Raw genomic sequence first — 24171 nt, 5'->3', positions numbered from 1 at the left:
CAAACAAACCATAACTCCCAACCTTATGATCTTTTCCATGTAGCTGTTTCTCTGTTAGGCTTCTGCTGCCGTAGACCACAATGTCACAATGCCACCGGTGTTGACTCTTTAAGCAGAGCACTTGACAAGATTTAAGGTTTTAACTGTTCCACAATAAATAGCCTTATAGCAAAAGGGTCATTTAGTAGTGAGCTACAGGGATCCCAGGGAAAATCAGGGTAAGGCCGCATGATTGTGGAAACAATACAAGTGCAGGAGTAGGACCATATATGAATGGTGCTCTTTTAGGCCCACCTTTTGCCAAAAGCTGAGCAACTTTCTATGATGTTTTTTTGCAGCCTTACCTTCCATTTGCTCCCAAATATTTTCATGGAATTTTTATTTAAACGTTCCTCTTCTTTTTTCTTAGCATTGTAAAAGAAAAAGGAAATTAAACCACAAATAATATTCATAAAACAACAGAGGGAGTCTGAACATGACCCACGCAGACCAGTAAATTCCCTGGACTGCATTTTCTTTTTGTTATACTGCCTCAGTGGAACAAAGAATCTGTCCAACGGTAGCTGACATTTTGCTAATCTGGTACATGTTTGGAAACAAAAAATGACAGGGTATTAATTTGTTGTTGTTTAGTCGTTAAGTCGTGTCCGACAATTTGTGACCCCATGGACCAGAGCACACCAGGCCCTCCTGTCTTCCACTGCCTCCCGGAGTTGTGTCAATTTCATGTTGGTTGCTTCGCAGACACTGTCCAGCCATCTCATCCTCGGTCGTCCCCTTCTCCTCTTGCCTTCACACTTTCCCAACATCAGGGTCTTTTCCAGGGAGTCTTCTCTTCTCCCGAGATGGCCAAAATATTGGAGCCTCAGCTTCAGGATCTGTCCTTCCAGTGAGCAGTCAGGGTTGATTTCCTTTAGAACGGATAGGTTTGTTCTCCTTGCAGTCCAGGGGACTCTCAAGAGCCTCCTCCAGCACCACAATTCAAAAGCATCAATGCTCCTGGAGTTGGGTCAAATTCATGTGACACTGTCCAACCATCTCGTCCTCTGTTGTCCCCTTCTCCTCCTGCCTTCACACTTTCCCAATATCAGGGTCTTTTCCAGGGAGTCTTCTCTTTTCATGAGATGGCCAAAGTATTGGAGCCTCAGCTTCAGAATATGTCCTTCCAGTGAGCACTCAGGGTTTATTTCTTTCAAAATGGATAGGTTTGTTCTCCTTGCAGTCCAGGGGACTCTCAGGAGTCTCCTCCAGCACCACAATTCAAAAGCATCAATTCTTCAGCAGTCAGCCTTCTTTATGGTCCAGCTCTCACTTCCATACATCGCTACAGGAAAAACCATAGCTTTGGCTCTGCGGAACTTTATCGGCAAGGTGATGTCACTGTTTTTTAAGATGCTGTCTAGGTTTGTCATCACTTTCCTCCCTAGAAGCAGGCGTTTTTTAATTTTGTGGCTGCTGTCACCATCTGCAGTGATCATGGAGCCCAAGAAAGTAAAATCTGTCACCGCCTTCATATCTTCCCCTATTTGCCAGGACGTGATGGGGCCAGTGGCTATGAACTTAGTGTTTTTTTCATGTTGAGCTTCAGACCATTTTTTGTGCTTTCCTCTTTTACCCTTATTAAGAGGTTCTTTAATTCCTCCTCACTTTCTGCCATCAGAGTGGTATCATCTGCATATTGTAGGTTGTTGGTATTTCTTCTGGCAATCTCAATTCTGGCTAGGGATTCTTCCAGTCCTGCCTTTTGAAGGATGTATTCTGCATACATGTTAAATAAGCAGGGAGACAATATACAGCGTCATATTCCTTTCCCAATTTTGAACCAGTCAGTTGTTCCATATCCAGTTCTAACTGTTGCTTCCTGTCGCATGTATAGATTCCTCAGGAGATAGATAAGGTGGTCAGGCACTTCCATTTCTTTAAGAACTTGCCACACAGTCAAAGGCTTTTGCATAGTCAATAAAGGAGAAGTAGATGTTTTTCTGGAACTGGCTTTCTCCATAATCCAGTGCATGTTAGCAATTTGGTCTCTAGTTCCTCTGCCCCTTCGAAATCCAGCTTGTACTTCTGGGAGTTCTCGGTCCACATACTGCTGAAGCCTACCTTGTAGGATTTTGAGCATAACCTTGCTAGCGTGTGAAACGAGTGCAATTGTACGGTAGTTGGAGCATTCTTTGGCACTGCCTTTCTTTGGGATTGGGATGTAGACTGATCTTTTCCAATCCTCTGGCCACTGCTGAGTTTTCCAAACCTGCTGGCATATTTAGTGTAGCATCTTTACAGAGCCATCTTTTAAGATTTTAAATAGTTCAATTGGAATGCCATCACCTCCACTGGCCTTGTTGTTAGCCATGCTTTCTAAGGCCCACTTGACTTCGCTCTCCAGGATGTCTGGCTCAAGGTCAGCAACCACACTATCTGGGTTGCCCGGGACATGTAGATCTTTCTGGCATAATTCCTTTGTATATTCTTGCCAACTCTTCTTGATGTCTTCTGCTTCTGTGAGGTCCCTCCCATTTTTGTCCTCTATCATGTTCATCTTTGCACAAAATGTTCTTTAATATCTCCAATTTTCTTGAACAGATCTCTGGTTTTTCCTTTTCTATTATTTTCCTCCATATCTTTGCACTGTTCATTTAAGAGGGCCTTTTTGTCTCTCCTTGCTATCCTTTGGAAGTCAACATTCAATTTTCTGTAACTTTCCCTATCTCCCTTGTGTTTTGTTTCCCTTCTCTTTTCTGCTATTTGTAAGGCCTCGTTGGACAGCCACTTTGCTTTCTTGCATTTCCTTTTCTTTGGGATGGTTTTTGTTGCTGCCTCCTGTACAACGTCAGGAGCCTCCATCCATTGTTCTTTGGGCACTCTATCCACCAATCTAGTTCCTTAAATCTGTTCTTTGCTTCCACTACTTCTTCTAAACCAAATCCCTTATTCATAAGGGATTTGGTTTAGATTATACCTGACTAGCCTAGTGGAGGGTATTAATGACCTGGGGTCAAAATATCTTTGGGATTGTCATTGGAAAAGTAATCGAAAGAGCCTCCAGACTGTCTAGTCCTGGCGTGGCAGCAATTCCTGTGCGCTATTGTCCATGTTCCCAATATCATTATCCAGCACAAACCTGGCAGCCCCATTTTTCTACTGCTTTAAAAGCCATGTCTTCAACTTTAAGATGTTTTAATATATGACCAGTATTGGCTTTAGGTTCAGGCAAGGAACTTTTTTTTTTGCAATCCTCCCGTTTGTTTGGGTTCTGAATGTCTTAATTTTTTTTTAAGTATTTTCTTTATTTTAATAGTAAACAATAATACAACAAATAATCAGATAAAAAATTAAAAATACCTAACGACAAAAACGTAACCTCAAATTCAAATCAACAGGCGAAATGCATAATACATGCAATGTTCCCCACCACCCTCGGGATTCACCCTCCCTTTTTAATTTGCATGGCCTGTTTCTCTCCAAAATATTATGATTATTGTCCTGGGTTATGTCCTTTCCATTTTGCAAGTGGAAACCACAATTCAATATCTCCTTAAAATAATTTACTTTCAATATGCCTTTTTTGACTTTCAATTCCCATGTTAATTTATCATTGATAACCATATCCCACATTTCTCTATATCAATCCTCCATATTAAATGGATTCTTCTTCTTCCAATTCCTTTCAAATATCAAATCTTGCAACTGTTAATTCCTTAGTATGTTTTCATGTTTATTACGGCTGTGGTCCCTTTCACAGGTCTGCCCCTCAACTTGCAGGAGAGATTTAACACGATCATGTGAGGTTATATGAGAGTGGAAGAGAGCGAGGGTTGAAGCATCAGCTCTTCATGCAGAAAGTCTTGGGTCCAACCCCTGGCCTCCTGACCTGGGACTGAGAAGGACTCCAGGACACTGAATTTTTACTACCGGTCACATTGCAGAACGCTCTAGCTCTTTTAATCTTTTGGCTCACGGCCATTATCTGCGGGTAAATGAAGCTGTTAATAATTGTCTCTCCCTGGTGGAACTGAGTCATTTATAAGGCAACTTCCTTTATTCTTATGACATATTTACATTTTAGGTTCTGGAAAGCCGTTATTTCTTATTAATAATAATTAAATGCCATCAAGTCAATTTCTGACTTATGGTACCCTGTTCTCAGGGTCTTCTAGGTAAAGAATACTTGGAGGTCATTTCCCATTCCCTTCTTCTGTGGTGGTGGTCTGTGTTCATGTGTCCTGGGACTGTTCAGCATGCCCAAGGCCACACCGGCGGGCTCTTCCCCAAGGAGGCTCATTGGGGAATCGAACTCCCAACCTCTGGCTCTGAAACTAGATTCCTGACTCATTGAACTATCCTGTTATAGCAGTACTCAGTGTGGGGTGGAATCAAGGTTGGTGGTTTTAAAGTGCAGTGGTACAGCACAGTGAACTGGAGGGACCCCATTTAAATCCCCACTCAATGGATGCTAAAAATTCACTGGGTGTTCAATCGCTTTCTCTCACCCTAGCCTAACTCGTGGAACTGTTGAGTGGATTAAATGGTTGGGCAAGCAAGAAAACTATACACACACCTAAGATTCTTGGTGGAAATAGATGAATGAATGATGAGTGGGTTAGTCATGGCCTTCCAGAATGAGTGAACTTGTCCCGGTAAGAAGTGTTTTTCTCCTACTTCATACCTGGAATCTTGAAAGACTTGCTGTATTTTAGCAAGGGAGAACTTTTGGCCTCCAGATGTTGCTGGGCTCCAGCTGCTGTTGGTCCTAGACACATTGGTTAGCAATAATGAAGGGTGGGAGGTGCAATTCAGCAACATAAGGATGGCACCTGTTTCTCCGTCCCTGTTGCAATGTGTGCACTAATTCCAGCTAGTTTGCCCCAGATAGAGTATCCCGTTGAATCAACTGTCGAATGGTAAGTCTACACATATGTAAATCCCATAGATTCCATGGAAGTTGCTGTAGTTACGGTTTGCAGGTGGATTTTGTCCAGTGTTGTTCACTGGGACACATGAAATCAGAGCATGTACACCAGTAGAAATCAGCCTTATTCAAAGTCCAGCGGTTTGTCCAACTGCCGCAGTATTTTTCTGCCTTGACGGGCATCAGCTCTCTAAGGTCTCACATGAGTGCTTTTTTTCCTCCTGCAGCTCTTCACACGGAGCTGGGATTAAAACTTCTCTTTATGGATTAAAACTTTTGTATGCAAAGCACGTGCAAAGTACAAAAGGTTTGTTTTATGCATGTATTTTTTTTCCCCCCGCAGCCTACTGTGCAGTACTCTTGTGGTTAAGAACCACTGGGCGTCTGCACGATGGCTCTCAGTGTTATCGTTGACCTTTTTCCTGAACCTTATTTTACCCTTAGAAAAACAATTGACCAGAAGTCGCAGAATGGGTTGGTTGTTGGCCAGTTAATTACATTCCTCCTAAACCGCCCTCCTCGCTGATGCTTCAAAACAGAGCATTGTTCTCATGATGAGTGTGCTAACTTCCTCATCCCGAAGCTGTCAAGAGAAGAAATATTGGAATCATTTTGTACTGCTGATCATGGGTTATTGTGCTCTTAGTGTGGTCTGTGTGCAAAAGACAAGCTCTCTAGCAAAGAAAAAAACATGGTCCCAGATAATCCATTAGGCTTACATTTAGGATGAATTACTTGTATGATTGACACAGAGGCGGGGCTGCCATCCAATCTCCACTTCAAATAGCCGGGAAAGGAAAGCTGCAAACATTAAAGTGACTTGACTTGAAATTTAAAACCTATGGAAAATTACACAAGAGATGTCAGAGAAAAACATGTATAAAATATGGTAATTTCAGGTTGCCTTCTGCAACCATAGATGCGCATTCCTGGTTGCTTCCAGAAACCAATTTTTGGATGTTTATTTATATATTTATTTATTTGTGTGAGCTCACGGATCTATGCATATATTCAACACCAGACGCCCTGAGGTGCAGGTGTCAACCAGCTTTTGGTGAAATCCTTTTTAAAGTTTTCATCCCAGATTCTTTTTTAAGAGTGCGGAGTCATAGGTTTCCAGGCAAATAGTGTCAGCTCTTTGATTCTGTGGGGAAGAGGGCACAGAATTTGAAATGAGGGCAAGTCTGCTCCCCCATCAAGTCTGAGCAGGGACGGTGGGTTTCAGAACTGAATTGTTCATGTGAAACCCATTGCTTCTTCACACAGCTTTGTCGCTGGCAATTTCCTTCTCTCTGAAATCCCTGAGGATGATGCTACATGAGATATATATATATATATTTGCCTTGAGGATAGCCAACAGGTAGCTTTCAGCTGGAGGTGACATAGCTGAAATCTCCCATGAGCTCCAGTTCAATGATCTGTAAACAGAGCCCCTGAAGGAATGGGAACGGTCCTTTATTAGGTGGAAATGTTGGCTAAGAAAGTCATTCGGGACAAGCTGTATTGCTTAAAACTGTAGGTTGTCACAATATGTCAATAGCAACACACAACATACATAGCACTGACATAACATATGTATACATAAACGTAAGATGACTTAGCTTTGCTTCTTTTTTAAGACCTTTGATGCTTGGCTTGTATTTTCTTTGCTGATAAAGCATATTTTGCTATTTGGTAGTAGTTACATCTTTACCTACAAACTTTTGGAGTGCTCAAATGGAGGGCAACTTATGAAATAATGGAAAGAATCTTCAACCTTTCCTGATCCACAGATACAGAGTCTTTGATGAAATAGAATATGATCATATCTCCCTTCAAAAATGGCTGATGGCACACACTGAAAATGCAAAGTTGTGAATGCTGTTCTTAAAGGACTTGAGGTTAGATTCACAAAATAATTCTCCAAACCTAATAATGTTTTGTACAGGGGGAATCAACAAGCGTAGGATGTTTGTAAAGTGAAGACAGATTTTTTTTCTTTAACCAGATGTTTGAGTCTGTTAGAGGCAAAAGTGGGTGAAGACTCCTTGCCCATCCCATAGTTCTGTGGAACAGGACTAACTAATACCCAGGACTCAAGAAGGAGCCTGGAGTTGTTCTTTGTAGCACTTCTTTGAAAGGTGAGAGTTGCTCATGCAGGCCAATTTCAGCCAATACATGGTCAGTGCAATGTGGGAGTGTGTTTCAGTTGGGATTAATCCTACTTTGGCCCTCAAGTATGCAGCAGGTGTGCCATGGGGGACTGTTGGGAGAGATCGTGTGAAACAGTTTTGCATCACTTGGCAAAGATAATAGGATTTTTTGTGTGCAAAATCCACTAAACAACAGCCTCTCCATGCATTTTGTTAAAGTCCAATTCTCAGTCGCTTGCTTGGTTTGAAATTATGGCCTCTAAACTCATATCTCTGTGTTTAGGGGTGTGTGTGTGTATGTGTGTGTGTGTGTGTGTGTGTGTGTGTGTGTGTGTGTGTGTGTGTGTGTGTGTGTGTGTGTGTGTGTGTGTGTGTGTGTGAGAGAGAGAGAGAGAGAGAGAGAGAGAGAGTGAGTGAGTGAGAGAGAGAGAGAGAGAGAGAGAGAGAGATCACTACACTACTTCGCTTAAGATCTGCGTCCTGTCGTCTTCAGCATCATTGATTCTGCCCTTTCAGAAGATTGTTTAATGCATGCAGCCAAGCACAGATGGCCTGAGCAGGCTGGGGAGCAGACTTCCTCTTCATTTCTGTGATGTGAAATAGTCTTTTAAGTGGCTAAAGTACAATCGCAGTAATAACAAATAAATCCAGATGTCTTCTAAGGAACGCAAACAGTCGCTTTGTGGCATTGCTGGGGAGAACAACAACGGCTGCTAACATTTCTCACAGAGGTTCTTTTGTTTCATGATGAAAATCCCATAGATATTTTGCATTTGCCTTGTTCTTAGAGGTGGTGGAAATGCTGCTGTTGACTTGTCCAGAATAGGTGAGTGGAAGAACCTGCCTTATACAGAGTCAGATGCTTCGCTCAATCTAGTATTTGTCAACACTGACTGGCAGCCGCTGTCCAGCACTTCAGGAATACCTATTTTCCAGGTCTGGCTGGAGATGGCCTAGGCTGAATATGGGACGAATTGAATGCAAAGCCACTTGCATCACCGCAGTTCCCCGATTTCATCCTAAAGATATTTCCCAATAGGAAAAATTGGCCTCAAGATTTTTATTCAGTGGTTGTTGTCATTTTTTAATGCAAGGGATCCCAAAGTGGCCTGAGGCAGTCAAAACGATATTTCGAGATGCAGATGACACTAAAACCCATTTGCTGAGTTCCTTAACTTCTCAAAAAGCTGGCTGCCTTTCTGGTTTGTAAGAGGTCTTGCCCAGTCTAATCCTATCATGGAGGATTGTGAATCCCTGCCAGACAGGGGACCACAGCTGAGTAGCAGAGCTGATGCTAGTCCCCAGCATCCTGAATCGGAAGCATTAATTATTAGAGAGAGACAGAGAGAGAGATTTCATTGAGACCAGTTTTGCAGTTTCAGTGGCCACGGAAACAGCAAAGGCTGGCAGGGGCCACTATATAACTTGGCCTGATGTGGGCACAGGGAAGATGCAAGAGAAGAATAAAGGCCACAGCCTTTGTGTATCAAAACAAAACTGTGAACAAGTCAAAAGTGGAAGGATAGATTCAAAATATAGATGGAGTGGAAACAAGGCTGATACGTATCTCAGGGCAGGGAAGCACAGCCGGGGCAAAAAATAAACAATGGTATGTGTTTGGATATACAGGAGAAAGGAAGAAAGAGAGAGAGATTGCAGAGGCTTTATGTGGAGAAGGTTCAAGGGACAAATCCCCAACATTTCCCATTATAAGAGCATCAGGAAGGAGAAAGTAGGGAAGACCTTTCACCACGTGTGACTCTGAAATGTCTCAGACAGCCAGTCGGGTGGGGTAAATAACAGGCTGGAGAGGCGCTAGTGTGACCCTGATTCAAAACAGCATCTGTGTGTCTGAAGTTAAGGGAGGGGAAAGAGAGTCTTTCTTATCCATCCACCCCTTCAGGAATAATCTTCCTGCTGAAGGCATGTCCTCCAATGTCGATGCTCAAGTAGACAGCAATATACTACAATCACTTCAGCGCTCTGTAGAGAGCATTAAATTTTCTGGATAGCAAAATTGGGCATTTAACTCAGTGTCTCTTAGGTTTTCAAACATTTCCTCCTTGCTTTCAGGTTGCCAGGTTCTCGTTGACAAAGATGGACAAACAGGAAGCAGTGAGAGATTAACTTTGTCTAGTTTTCTGATCAAACTCTATTATCTGCACACTCGGGACTCTGAGGCTAAAAACCTTCCACTGCATGTGCAGAAAGAAACATCAGTGGCATCCTCCTACATCCATAGAAAAGTTGGCTCTTCGTCCTTCACGAAAGCCTCTACATGGAATGAGTTTTGCTGTCCAGTTATGTGAGGTTTTCCACCGTTGCACCTCCTTGTTCTCATCCGAGTCGTTTGCCACTTGGTATCCGACACATCAAGCAATGATATGCATGTGTGAACGGGCCACTGCAGGTCAAGCACATAACAAAGAAAACACCAATGCAATGTTTTGTTGTGTAGTTTATTTAGGGCATTTGTGCCTGCCAAGACAGATGGAAAGGGGGAAAGACCAAATAGGAGATGGTTTGATTCCATAAAAGAAGCTGCACCCTTGAGAAGGGCTGAGCAGGTCAGTGGAAGACAGGACATTTGGGGGAATCTCTTATTTGTAGGGTTGCCATATGTTGGAGGTGGAAGAACAACAACAATCCCTACAGCTCACTTTGTACAAAACCCAAAATGCATAGCAAAACGACATTTAAAGAAAACTCAGTGAAAGATCAAGGACAAGATAAAAAAAAGACTATAAAAAACATCAGGAGAAAGGCATAAAATCAGTGTTGTTGCTGCTCCATACCGTCAAGTCACTTCCAGCTTATGGTGACCCTATGAATTAATGATTTCCAACAGATTCTGTCATTAATAGCCCAGTTTGAAGCCCTGACCTCGTGTCTGGAGTCAAAGCATCTCATATTTGGTCTTCCTCTTCTGCTGCTGCTTTCAAGTTTTCCCAGCATTGTTGTTGCCTCCAGCATCTCTTAGCTTCCCACGAGGCAGCCAATGTACAAATGCCTCAGCTTTGTCATTTTTTTGCTTCCAGAGAAAGTTCAGGCTTGAACGGATCTTGGGACCTACTTGTTTGTTGTATCTGGTGTTCCACACAGTATTTGCAAAACTCTAGGGCAGCACCATATTTCAAACATCTTGATTCTTTTTCTGTCACTTTGTTTTACCCTCCTGATGTGCCCAAGAAATGTGAGCGGGTTGGGGTACTGTGTATCTTGACATGGATAAGGGGACATTGCCTACCAAAATTTCTTGGGCTGGCCCTGATCCCCTTAGATACCCCAAACTCAGGCTTAAAACCTCAAGTCATCCAGAGCACTGGTTCTTAACCTTTGGTTACTCAGGAGTTTTGGACTGCAACTCCCAGAAGCCTTCACCACCAGCTGTCCTGACTGGGGTTTCTGGGAGTTGCAGTTCAAAAGCATCCGAGTAACAAAGGTTAAGAACCACTGATCCAGAGAGTGAGGGTCACACTGTGTGGAACAGAGAGGTAGAAACAAAAAAGTGTTTGGAGAGACCTGATTCCACCAAACCTCTGTATCTGAGCAGTTGTCCTTGTAACTAAACCCTCTGTCCACCCTCTGATGAACTGCAGCAAAACAGACAAGCTACTTGTGCATACTCCAAGAGGTGTGGAAAACTCACACGATGACAACTGCACATCTTCAGAACTTCGTGAATTCCTCCTCTGATCACACACCATACATGTCCCCTAAATCTGTGAACATGGAAATCAAATCTGAGCCTCTTTAAGAGGGTTAGTTTCTCACACTGAGTTTGGCTGTTCCTCTTACAGATGTGCCAAGTCTACTAGGTGGGCAGCTGAGTGCTCCATTCCTTTTCTCCTTTAAACTAAAGCCATTTCCTCGATGAAAACGATTCTTCAGTTGAATTCCCCACCGCCCTCCGCTTTACTAACAGGAGTGGGCCTGGGTGGGATAGGAAGAAAAGAAGCTGCTTGGCTGCCTTTTAAGCAAAATATGGATCTTTTTGGGGAGTCTGGGGCCAATAAGTTATGCATTCCCTTTTTTCTTCCTCAAGCTGAGATCCTGAGTGTGTCAAAGCTCCAAAGGCTCCGGCAAAGAGAAAATTCACTTTGATGAGATTCCCCTCAAAATGCAATCCTCCTAAATGCTCTCTCTCTCTCTTTTTCTTGGGCACTTTTGAATTAATTAAAGTCTTCCATCAAATTACACTGAAGTTTCTTTCCCTCCCCATCCTTGAAACACTCTTAATTTCCATCCGCTTAACATAACTTTACCCAAAGGATGATCCTAGCATGCTGAGTTTTTCTAAAATGTTGTGCTGGGGAGCGAAAATTTGATTTCTTCTCCTCTTGCACCCTGCTAGAATTCCAGACTTGGCAACATCTCGGCCGCAGGTGGCAGATGGACTGGCAATTACAATTCCACCAACTTTAACAATATGTTGCGTTTTATCTCTCCTTCGCGAACAACAGCGTAGGTAGCATTTGGCCCCACCAGAAGCATCTGCTGCTGAATCCCAGGGAAATAAACACGTACTGTAGGGATGTAAGGCTCATATAACCTCACAGAAAACTGCCTTATGCTGTCCATCTAGCCCCTATTGACCCTGGAGGGAGGCATGTCTTTTAGGTTTCAGAACCTGTCCCTTCTTCTTTGTGGCCTCTGTGAATGCACACAGTTGGGTTGTTCTGCATCTGTGCAGGACCTCTCGGAAATTTCTAGAGCTTAAAGACATGTGATTAGTGGGAAGTTCGCCCATGGAGCGCATGCTCCGCCTGCCAGAAGTCCCCTCAGTTCCTTTTAGCTGCCGCTTAGGTTAGAAATATTTCAGAGAGAGCTAGAGCGATTGAGCATTTGCTGCGATCGGTAGTTGCTTCTTCTGTTATTTCCATCACTTTTTTGGTTGGATTTTTCTCCTCTAAATTGATTTGTTCTACCTTTAATTTGATTCAGTTTTTTTCTCTTTCCCCCATTTTTGCTGATTTCCCCCCATCTTCCCTCCAAATTTTCCCTGGTCTTTTATGCCCCCCGCCTTTCAAGTGGTGCATACTTTGTAATATCAAGATCCCGCTCACTGACGGCCACAACCGTTGCCTTTTCTGTCTTGGGGAACAACACCAAACACACTCTTGTCCCAAGTGTAAAAGGCTCACGAAGCCTGCACTTAAGCTGTGACTTCAGAGGCAGCAATCTTACCTTTGGGAGAAGTCCCTCAATCCACCTTCGGTCACCACTGACGCTGCACTGTCTCCAGATTATCGACCTGATCACCAAGAGCCTCCTAGATCGGCCTCTAGGCCAATGACTCCTTCTCCTCACCAAGCGGAGAAGTCGAAGTCTACCTTGAGACCAAAGTCGACATCGAGGACCTCAGCTCCATCAACTGAATCATCTAAAAAGAAAAAAGATAAGACTACTTCAAAAAAAGCCTAAGAAATCATCAAAATCTACTCAGATTCAACCATCCCAATCGACACTTCCATCCCCAATTTTGGAGGAAAGGTCTAGAGATGCCTTGGGATCAATGTCGGACAGAGATGAACCACCCCTGCCTCTGGCCCCAGGCTCCAGCTTCCACTGGTAGCTTGTCGCCAAGTATTGGCCTCTCTCCATCTGGTGTACACTCCAGCCAGGCCTTGGCCCATTTGAGCCCTGCATCATCAGGGTGGGTGATACCAATTCAAATCTCAGGCTCAGAGAATCACTCCCCTCGAAAACATTGGGCAAAGAGATTACTATTACTACCCAGAATCTTCTCGGTATCAACCATGAGAAGATCTCAGAGATTGATACTACCAACAATATGATCCGTATATTCCCCAAAGATGTACCAAAACAAATTTACTGCACCGAACCCAAGAGAGTCGAAAATGATTTGCTGTTTCCACCTCGATATTCACCTTCTGACTCTCCATCACCACCTCGATACTGACACCATTCCCACTCATCACACTTGACATTGACTCACCAGATCCCACTTGCTACCAAGCTGGCCCTCAAGCGCACTACTTCATCATTGGAACAACCACAGTCGAAGTGTTCCAAGCATCCTTCTAAACACCCTCCCCTTCAAAACACATCTCTAGATGTTACAACCACCTATAAGGGTTCTCCTCCTCCTCCTGCTGATATGGAAAGGTACTCTACAACGCAAGTACCCCCTGCTTCACAACAGCCTTCTTTGACACACTTCTTCACATCAAAATCTCACCATAAATCACCATGCTCTGAATCGTCCATATCGACCCAGGATTTGGCCTCTGATATTTCTCCAGAATCACCCTCCAATTTACCCACTCCAACATCTGATGTAGCAGAAAATCATCTGCCTTCACCTTAGGAAGATTCTACTTTGTACTCCCAGCTAGTGATGAGGATGGCTAAGTCCTTACAATTAGAAATAGAGGAACCACCACCTCCTAAACATGACTTAGTTTGTGATTATATTAATCAAGAGAAGACACTTCCACTTAGCCTTACCTTCATACCTGCTATGCTAGATTTGATTAAAGAATCATGGGACAAGCCCTTTTCATCATTACAAATCTCAAGATGTGTGGAAAACCATTATAAAACCCATGGTCCGGACACTGTCTTTTTATCCAACCAACATCTCTATTTTCTGCATACAAAGCATGTGCTCTTCCTGTGGATTGGAAACCGGACAATAGCTATTTCCTTGCCTGCTTTCGCAAAGGCTCTCTCCATAGTGGCTTGACCAGTTTTAGTGTGATGGGTTCTCACCTGTCTTTGGAATTATGTATGTGCAATGGAGTATTTGTCTTATGATGGGACAGTGGGCATGCATTTTTCTTGCCAAATGTATGGGAAGGATGTGATAGAAGGCAGATTTTCTGTGCAATTAATAGCTGGATGCCAAAGTTACTCTCACTCAACAGATGGAAGCAATCCAGCAGATGTAGGAGAAAAACAATGTATTGACCCATACAGCATAAATCCCACCACATTTCACACAGGGAGCACTTTATCCAAGGACTCTGGAGGAAGAAATACACCCCTCCCTCAACTATTGCCATTATTTTGCTTTGTGATTAATTTCTGAAGAAGCCACTGAATCCAACTTGACCCTACTGGGCACCATTTGGTAGAAAATCAGGATACATATTTGTATTATTAAATAAACAGGCAGGGTAACTTTAGCAGTTGAGGTGGAGCATTTTTCATCTTCTTACAGTCCCAGGACGAAGAACATATTGCTTGAAACACACTCTGATTTATATTGTGTGGATCAATGAACTGGATTTTTGTCCAAAGAAGGGCGACAGAGGTGGTGAAAGGTCTGCAAGCCAAAGCCCTCTGAAGACCAGTTTAGCCTGGAGAGGAGAAGAGGAAGAGATGGTGTGGTAGCCCTCTTTGTTTATCTGAAGGGCTTCCCCAGGGAAGATGAACAAGTTTGCTCCGGAGTGTGAGACCTGAACCAGTGGATTGGAGTTAAGAGAAAGGAGGTTCCAAATCAAAGTTAGGAAGAATTTTGGGAAATGGTTTGAGTGTCCCAATTTCCTTAGTTGGAAATTTCTTAGTGAGGTTGGATGACCATCAGTCAGCAAATGTTTTAGCTATGGACTGGTAGGGAGTTGGATGGTTTCTTCCAACTCCACTGTTCTTTGTTTCTATGAATACATTTGCTTCTAGACCCCGTTGCTTCTATTTTGCAATTTTTGCCCCTTTTGGCATGTTCTGAAAACCTCCCTTAACCCGATGACTTCCAAGCATGTTAGACTAATATAATAATAATAATAATGTTCCATCAAGTCAATTCTGACTTACAATAACCCTTCATAGGGTTTTCTGGGTAGAGAATACTCAGAAGTGGTTTACTATTCCCTTCTTCTGGGGGCATTTCTGGGACTGGGTAGCTTGCTCAAGGCCACACAGATTGACTCTGCTCACAGGAGGCCTAGCATTAGACTACAATGCCCATATAACCCCAGAACAACAGTTCTACAATTAGTACTGTAGACGTGGAAGAGGGACTCTGTTATAAGAAGTTAAGCAAGTGACACCTCGTTAGAAAAAGAGCTTCATCCATGTTATGGAAGGCTGCAGACTGTGGATCTCACAAATAGACAACTTGTTTAGAGCAGTAGTTCTCAAACTCCCAGAAATCCTAGCCAGCACAGCCAGTGGTGAAGGCTTCTGGGAACTGTAGTCCAGGAACATCTGGGGACCCCAGTTTGAGAACCACTGAGCTTTATACATCTAACATTTCTGTAAATAAGATGCAGAAGGCTAAACTCTCCTAGGCCCCAGAAAAGGCAAACACCACCTCTCCTCTGTGTTGTGATGCAGGCTTGCTGAAACTGTGCAGGGTGGGTGGGGTGGGGTGGGGAGAGGGCTTGGAAAAAAAATAATACTTGGCACTGGAACACCTTAAGAGCTTCTCAGATATTCAGACAAGATCCAGGTGTGCTGTGAAACAGGCTCCCTGAAACAAAGGGCTTTTTAGCCTGAGGCTCTCCTTAGTGTGATAATGGCAGATAAGTGGAAACAGCTGAGCATTCAGTGCTGGAGCTGAGGAGTGGAATTGAAAGCAAAGAAAACAACACAGAAAACCACACACACACACACACCTTCTTTATGAAAGCTAATAGGAATCCTTCTCCCCTTTCTGGCAAAAGTGAGGTAAAAGAATGTAATTGGTTGGTGGTGGCAGTGAAAGGACAAACTCCAGCCAAACTATGCCCATTCTCGGTGGCATGACCTTCTCAAGAGCAAACTTTTCCAAAGGGGCACCTGTGCTAGTCTTCTGCAACAGAGTCAACACAAGGCTCTTGGGGCATCTGGGAGAATTTAAGGCACCACACAGCTTTTTCTTCCAAATAGCTGTTGGAAGATGTTGGAGCAGAGGGCGCCCGTTTGCACAGAGTCTGTCAAGCAGGGAAGCAGATGGCTGAAGGAGGAAGGAGTCCAATGGCATGGAAAGGCCAGCGCTCAAGGAGGTGAGAGTTCCGTCCCCATGAGCTTTCTTCCTCTCAATTTTTGAAGAATGGGTGCATGGGTTTTTTTTTTACCCTAGTTAGAAACATTTCAGTGTTTTCCACATTCTCACTCCTCCAAAGTTACGTTTTGTAGTTTCTGTTTTTTTCTTTTTCTTTCTTTTTTTTGTTGGCTGAAGGTCATGTTGGCTCTTGAATCCAAGCTTCTGCTCCAGCCAGGTGTCCTTTGTCTGCAAACAAAAGGGATGGGTGTTCCTGCTGTTTGTTTTTTCTCCCCTTTCCTTTAAGATTTTGCTATTTTCTTCTAGCAGTGCTTCAGTCTAGGGGTGTTAATTGAATGCTGCCTGGTGTTCAGCTTTTAATCAAGGGCAGGTTTCTAGTTTTGAAATCTTACTTCTCTTTCTTTCTGTGTGGGGGAGAGAGGCTTTTTGCCATACCTAACATGAAAAGCTTAGTGAGGAGAAAATAATGATCTCTTAGATAGAGCGACCATTAAGGCGTAGTGCTCATGTTTGGGAAAATGGCCTGTCTCTGTTTCCCTACATGCATCCTTTAAATATAGTTGCTGTAACTGTATGTCACCTACTGTTACTGTTACGTTCATTTTCACATATGCATGCACGTAAACTCTTAAAAACTCACCCGTGACCTTTCTTCCATAGAATTTGGTGTGCAATTCCTAGATTGTTTTTTTAAAGTATTTTAACCCCGCTCAATCTTTCCTAATTGTAGTTAGTGTGAACTGTGTATTGCTATCAATTCGTACTCGAGTTGCACCAGTGACTCAACTTGTTCTCCCCTCCCCCAATGACTCAACTTGGAACCAGCTACCCCTCCTTTTTTCCCGGGGGGGGGGGATCTTGTTTTTAACAGTGGGTTGGGACTTGATACCAAAGATCTGCCCACACCCCTGCTATGTATGAACTATATGTGAATTATGTAGTTGGTGTGAATGGACAGAAGCAGCAAAAATATTAGTTCTTCTCCAGTAAGAGTAAGCTCTAAGGCAACTGAAGCATACAGTCAATAGGGAATACAAGTACACCATTAGTGGCACAACAGTAGCCCTCCAATTTTTTTTAACTACAACTCCCATTATTCCTCACAATTAGCTATAATGGATACAGCTGATGGGAATTGTAGGCCAAATGCACCACTGTCTGCCCTTCCTTGGGAGCCTAAAACCCATCATATGCCAGCCTTTGTTCTCATGCCAGCAGCTAAAGTGGAATTACAGCCTGATGAACAAGAGGGAGATGCCAAAGTGGGCAAGCCTTAGGTTTGTAGAGGAAGAGAAATGGAGAGCCTTTCCCCAGTCCTATCCAATAAGCCAGCTAGTGAACAGTCACAGAAGTCTGGTTCTCAGTTTGCAGTGAAAATTAGAAAACTCTGGCAATTTGGTTGAACCTCTAAAACCTTTTGAAAAGAGTGGGGCACCTTTTTCCCTTCAAGAGCAACCATCAACCTGCTTTTTAAGGGGATCAACCCGAATCCTGGCTGGCAGGTGGCAGGGGAAGAAACTGGCACCACATTCTGAGCATGACTTTGAAAAAAATGACTCTTTTATTTGGTGTTCACCTTCCAGAAGCAAATACTGTACATGCACTGTTTGAGAGAGAAAGGCAAACCCTGTACCAGAAAAAAGGGGAGGTGGAGCAAAATACACATGCTAACAAATTCTTGTTAGCATGTGTATTTTGGAATTGTTTGTTAGGAGAGTATTGTTTTGATCCATACTTCAAAGTTAGTAATTTGGATTAGTTGAGTCCTGAAGATTTAAATTTGCTGTTTATAGTGCTGGGAATTCAAGCATCAAAGTCAGAGTCACCATGGCTATAAATAAATGGTTCCCCACCTTGGGTGTCCAGATGTTCTCAAGTCCCACAAATCTTGGCCAGCTCAGCTAGTGGTGAAGGATTCTGGGAGTTTTAGTCCAAGAACATCTGGGGACCCATGGTTGGGAACTACTTCCATAAGTGCTTATGAAAGTGGTAGAACTGGGGTGGGAAGATGACACTCAAGGAGAGAATCAGATCTAGAGAATAGGGTGGTGGACAAGCCTACCCTTTGCCTGGGTCTTCCCAATGTTATTGAATGACAGTTTCTAGCCACAATCAACACATAAGATGGGGTCTCAAGTTGTGGGACTCCCTGTCAAGTTGGATTTAGGTCACACCGGTAACTCAAGTGGCGCTCAACTTGGGTTTTCCCCCCCTCAGTGACTAGGACTTGACTCACAGCTTGGAACCCACCCACCCCTACCTTTTTCTTGGGGGGGGGACTCGAACTTGGGACACAGGACTTGTTACCAAAGACTTGGACTCCAAACTTGGTAACAGAGACTTGGGACTTGGACCCAACATCCCTGATCACTACTAAACTGTTCCGTCTCTCAGCCTGATTGACCCAATTGAAATTTGCGACGTGGATAAACCGGAGCAGCCTTTGAGCTGCCTTGAAGTTTTTGGAAGAAAGACCGGATATAAATATTAAACTAATAAATAAAATAAATACATTAGATGGAGACAAGTCAGTACAGAAGCAGCCGGTGCCGTTCATCACCACATCACAGGGGTTTCTATTCAAAGCCGGTATGAACGTTGACTAAGCCAAGGAGTGGGGAGGACCTTCCTGTCTTGAATAGCTTGCAAGGATTTGAGAAACTCAAAAGAAAAACTGCTCTTCACGTACATCAAAATGCTCCCAGCATTAGATTAATCTATTTATTTCCCTTGCCTCTCTTCTCTTGACGGGCTAGAAAAAAAAGATGCAAAAGCAGCTTTTTAGACATAAATGGCCATGTTCTAGTTTGCCTTTGGAAAAGTTACTTGTCGTCCCGCACACACACTTTCTTTGTATGTGTGTGTGTCTTTTTTCCCCTCTCTCTTTAGCTGTGCCAGAGATGTAAGTGAAATAAATACATTAATCTCCACCCCCCATCTATCTCTTTTACCTTTTTTTGCCCAGAGAACTTTTTGATTCATTTCTACTGCAGTTTTGTGTGTGTGTGTGTGTTCTCACTCCCCCACCCCACCCCGAATCTCTTTGTACAAAGTAAACCCTAAAGTAAAGGAGTTCTAAGTCCTTTAATGAGGGGAGAAAGAAAGTTTTTGAAACTGCTTTGTGATGTGTCAAGCCCAAGGAGAGATATACACACAAAAGAGGTTTTTGTTGAATTATCATTCTCCAGATGTAATATTTACTGTCTCATCCGGGCTTGGTGCTGCCCTCGAAGCCTGCGTTTATCACGCTTGGTACTGCTGATGTGAAACCATGTGTAGACACCCTAATGCCCTTTCTTAGTATTCGAGATATTGTGCAACTCAGCTCGTGTAAAATCATTGCTCAGCGTATTTTATATTTGTTGACCCCAAGGTGCTGATTCTTTGTTGCCAAAAAAAAGGAGGAGGATCATATCACACTAAAAATAAAAATAAAGGAAAATATGTATATATTCATAATGCCTGTAGATGAGATGACATGGATACAGGACTTATTTTCTGTGAAGAAATACAGTCAGTGAATTACACTCCTGAGCGTGCAATTTATGCCCCACCATATGTGGGGCAGGATAAACGTTCTTGAAGTAGCCCAGGAGTGCAGTGATGGGGTGGGAGAGGTTGGTAGGCAAGCTGAAGACTCTGGATGGAAGTCTTCGGCTGGAGGGATGTTGCTTGCCCACCTCTGAAACCACAGAGGTCTTCAAGTAGAAGCCAATCTTCCGACAACAATTGTAACAGAAGAATCCCTTTTGGTTTGCTTTGGCTTTTTAAAAAAAAGCATATGCCCAGTCCACTTTGGTTCTTCCCAAGATGCTGACTCTTACCTTTTGAAAGCCAAAACAAACAAACAAAAAACCCACTTGGGAACTTTAAAGTCTACGTCTGTGTGTGTGTGTGTGTGTGTGTGTGTGTTTGTTTGTTTGTTTGTTTGTTTGTTCTATATTGAAAACCTGAGGTTCTGTGCCATCTGCCTCCACCCCCTGTATGTGAGGGGTTAGGGAAGTATGACCCCATTCAGAGCAGATGGCATACTAGCTTTCTACCCCCAGGAGCCACAAGTCCCAGGGTTTCTGCCTTGTGAGAGTTCCCCTTCAGTTTATTGGCCCTCATCTGGCCCATTACAGATGTCGGTTCAGCATCTCCACTTCTGGAGCCTCGTGGCACCGCAGTTAAACTGCAGTAAAGCAGCCAAGACTCTGCTCACGCCAAGAGTTTGATCCTGATCGATTCAGGTAGCTGGCTTGAGGTTGATTCAGCTTTCCTTCCTTTCAAAGTCAGTAAATTGAGTATCACTGGCGGTGAGGCAATGTGTAGTTGGCATAATTATGTTGTAAACTAACAAGTTTACAACATAATTATGTTGTAAAGTACCAAGAGAGTGCATTAGGTCCTATAAAGGTGAAGGTAAAGGTTCCCCTTGACAATTTTTGTCCAGTCGTGTTCAACTCTAGGGGGCAGTGCTCATCCCCGTTTTCAAGCCATAGAGCCAGCGTTTCTCCGAAGACAATCTTCCGTGGTCACATGGCCAGTGCGACTTAGACACAGAACGCCGTTACCTTCCCAAAGAAGTGGTACCTATTTATCTACTTGCATTTTGAATGCTTTCGAACTGCTAGGTTGGCGGGAGCTGGGACAAGCGACAGGCGCTCACTCGGTTGCGTGGATTCGATCTTACGACTGCTGGTCTTCTGACCCTGCAGCACAGGCTTCTGTGGTTTAGCCCGCAGCGCCACCATGTCCCTATTAGGTCCTATAGGGCAGCATAAAAACAGCACACTTTACTTTGCTTCTCATGTTGGTGTCTCTAGGTGCATGGAGAGCCGTTTTATAGTCAAACAAATTGACAAATCAAAAATTGCTAAAAATTCATTGATTTGTATTTGTCATCGGCGTTGATTTGTACGAATAGGAATGGACGAATTAGCAGTTTTTGAATGAATTTGGTGATTCTTTTTAAAATTTGTGCTCATCTCTAATCCCTATTGAAGATAGTTACAAAGCAGCCGTTGTGAAAATCAAGATATACAAAATTTTACCATGTACTCTGCCACATGTTATCTTGTAGGCACGATGGACAGGGCTGCCTATTTCTCTCAGGCCACTATTCTCAGCCTGTCCAGCTATTTTCCATGGGAGGCAGAACTGGCCACAGTGCTTATTGTCTGTCCTTCTGCCGGTGGTTGAAATCCTTTTTTTAATTTTTAATTCAGGCAGCCTTTTGGCAATGGAAAGTTCACTGAGGAACATGTTTTTTTACTGGCTGGATGCTATACTTTACTGCTGTACTTTTAATTGCTTTTATACATCCATGTTAAATATTTATTTAATTTGCATTCGTATCACAAATTCTTGTTCCTGTCTGTACAATTTAGTTGATCTTTTTTCGTGTTGCATGCATTCTGGGAATAAGTCGGGATGAGAATCATATCAATAAATAACAATAACAACAAAATTGTCTAGCATGGCACCTTCTGCAGCAATGTTTGTCCAGGTAGCTGGTGAACTGGCCTTATAAATTTTGGTTGTCAGAAAACCTGCAAGCCTGCTGCGGATGGATGCTTTGTTTTTGGGGGGTGAATGCCTTAGGATGAGATGCCAACCTGCTTGGTGTTTTGACTCCGTAGAACGTGACCGCTACCACATAGGAACAAGAGTCTAGCTTTTGTGCCTTGTTTTGACTCTAATGAATGTACACACACACAACTATATAATTACATTTCACCCCCTTCAACCTGATCTGGGGCTTTCAAACAGGACTCAGATTTGTCATCCTGTCTCATTTTGATTGCATTCTAGACTTAGGTGTCATCCTGGGGTTTTAACAGAGCTGCCTCCCCTCTCCCTCCCTAGGTGGTTACCTTGAAGTGGTGACCTGTGTAGCATCACGGGACTGTTTTTAATAAAGGATGTCAAAGGCCTTATTAAAATGACAGCAGGAGCTTTGCTGTGCTGGAGGGGAAAAATATGAGGAAAGAACCGGTTTGGCAAGGGGATAAGGGGAAAATTGTAAAGGGATGAGTAGCAGCAGAAGACAGGATTAAGGCAATAATCGAGAGGCCATGTGTTTACGGGTAAGGGGGGAAATTTATATAGAATCAGACAGGATTTATCTGCGGCGCAGCCATCATCCTGGTAATTATCATTACCAGCATATTTATAGTGGTTAAATATTCAAAGCGGGTGTTGAGTTTTATAGCTCTCTAAATAAGAGAAGCATTTAGTAAGCCACTCATTGCCCTTCACACTTAAGAGGAGAGGCCTTTTATATCTTTTTTTTTTGGTCCTCTGACATTACCTCTCATCCTGATGACTCCTGCTGTGTCTTCCTCTGATTTCTTTATTCAGTGTTTAAGTCTGTACACCTAAGAAGAGATGGAGTGGGGTGGGACTTTTGAGTGGTTGACTTCTAGTGATACAGAGGGTTCCTGGTCTCCCTTTTAGTGCATTTTGTCTACCACTCCCCACAAAAAACAAGCAAACCCCACCCACCCCGTTTTATAACTGGCCTTTATGTGGAGAGGAGCAGGTTTCTGTACATTTTAAAAAATCCTTTCCTATGGTTTGTGTTCATTCCTACATCTTACTTAATTTATGCATGTTCTCCTATTGAGAATGTTGGTGCACTTTTTTTTAAAAAAAAAAAAGGTAAATAGAGCCGTTTGCATGATATAATCTTCACATTGTGTTGTGCACACGTTGTTCAGAACACCCGATAGGAATAGACATATGTATTTTTTAGGTGAGACTCATTTGTCTTGCATTGGGTCCCCAGAAGTGTGAAAAGCAATACTTTTTAAAGACTGATAGTCTCAACTGCAGAGTTCAGGTCTGAGCAGAAAAGAAGGCTGAAGGAGGTTATAAGTTGGAGACTGAAAAAATCTTGATGGTGGTTGTTGTGGGTTTTTCGGGCTCTTTGGCCGTGTTCTGAACATGGCCAAAGAGCCTGAAAAACTCACAACAACCATTAGATCCCAGCCATGAAAGCCTTCGCAAATCTTCATGGTGTTGTACTGATGTAATGGCTGTTACACAGTGTAATGGCTGCTGTCCAAATTGCTGTCGCACCAGTGTAATCGCATGGGTGCGAAAATGTGGGTTCCTTGTTCCTTTTGGAGGCATAGTTTAGCTGGGGTAACCAGCATGGGAAGAGGAGAGAGCAATTCACCAAGCTGTGGCAAGCTCTCCCACGGCCCACGGTAGCATGAGGAGTGCAAGCTTCCCCCACTGGATCTCTGAGGGTCTTTAGGGGCAAGGAAGTGTGGGGAGAAGAGGGTGCCATGTGTCATGCAGGCCATTTGGGGGAGTCATCCTTCCTAACAACACCCTAGTCTTGAGGACTCAGGGGATATTCATATAGACAACCAAGACACAGCTACACTTTTGCCAGCAGGCAGTAGGGAAGAAAGATGACAAAGGTGGATGGTTTTGGCAGCGGAGGGGAGATAAGTCAGTGGGTGGTTGCCCTGCCTCTTGAGGTGACCACCTCAGCTAACATTGTCCCTACACCTGGTTAACTTACTCCCCTTTACCCACACATAACCACAGTCCCAACCTAGAAGAGACTCTCCAGACGAGACTTCTTTCAGTTATACCTTCAGTTTACGCTCCTGGAATTCCAAACTCAGTTCTAATTTGGCTGCAAGAGACTTTTTCTCATTTGGAAGAGTCTGTAAAGATAGAAGGATAAACGTTTAAAGAACAGGCAGGCAGAGGAGTGAGAAATTTAGACATCAAGAGATTTTCCTTTGTTTAAGTTTAGAAGTTGCTATTAGTGAATATTAATGTGACATAATGATTAAGGCTTTGCAGAGATACTCTCAGATATGTCTTTGGTGTTTTAATTGTTGTTGACAAGTTCGTTTGGAACAACAAAGCCCGGATCTAAAGTAATCTTCTTAGACAGCTGGGGTGGATGCTATTGCTAGAAGGGGGTTTGATAGCCATGTTGCAAGTCAAGTTTGTGAGCCAGATTTTAAATCCTTGCCTCCAATTCATGTGGTTTTCATAATGGTAGTGTCATAAGCACACACCAGCGGGTTCCGTTTGTAGAAATGATCGGGTGTATGGGTTCATGCAAGTTTGTTGTGTTACTGATTGAAAAACCTTCAAAGAAGAACACAAAAAGCTTTCCCCTCGCCCTTCCTCCATCCCAATATTATCATTCAGTGCATGATAAGTTG

General features: G+C 43.2%; 1 protein-coding gene across 6 annotated transcripts in view; it reads left to right on the top strand.

Moving 5' to 3' along the window:
• The window catches only part of GRIK4 (glutamate ionotropic receptor kainate type subunit 4), a 371582-nt gene that overhangs the window by 93631 nt on the left and 253780 nt on the right, over nt 1-24171 (top strand). For 2 of the 6 annotated variants that reach the window (XM_072979221.2, XM_078379636.1), the window contains exon 1: nt 15856-15992. The exons of the other annotated variants lie outside the window; for them this stretch is intronic. The gene's annotated coding sequence lies outside the window, so the exon portion shown is untranslated. Of the gene's footprint in view, nt 1-15855; nt 15993-24171 lie in introns of those variants that run through there. 6 annotated transcript variants of the gene reach the window in all.

This window comes from Pogona vitticeps, chromosome 8 (genome assembly GCF_051106095.1).
Source record: "Pogona vitticeps strain Pit_001003342236 chromosome 8, PviZW2.1, whole genome shotgun sequence".
In the NCBI taxonomy this organism is placed as follows: Eukaryota; Metazoa; Chordata; class Lepidosauria; order Squamata; family Agamidae; genus Pogona; species Pogona vitticeps.
The sequence above is the reverse complement of the archived record's forward strand: the minus strand, read 5'-3'. Positions and strand labels throughout refer to the sequence as shown.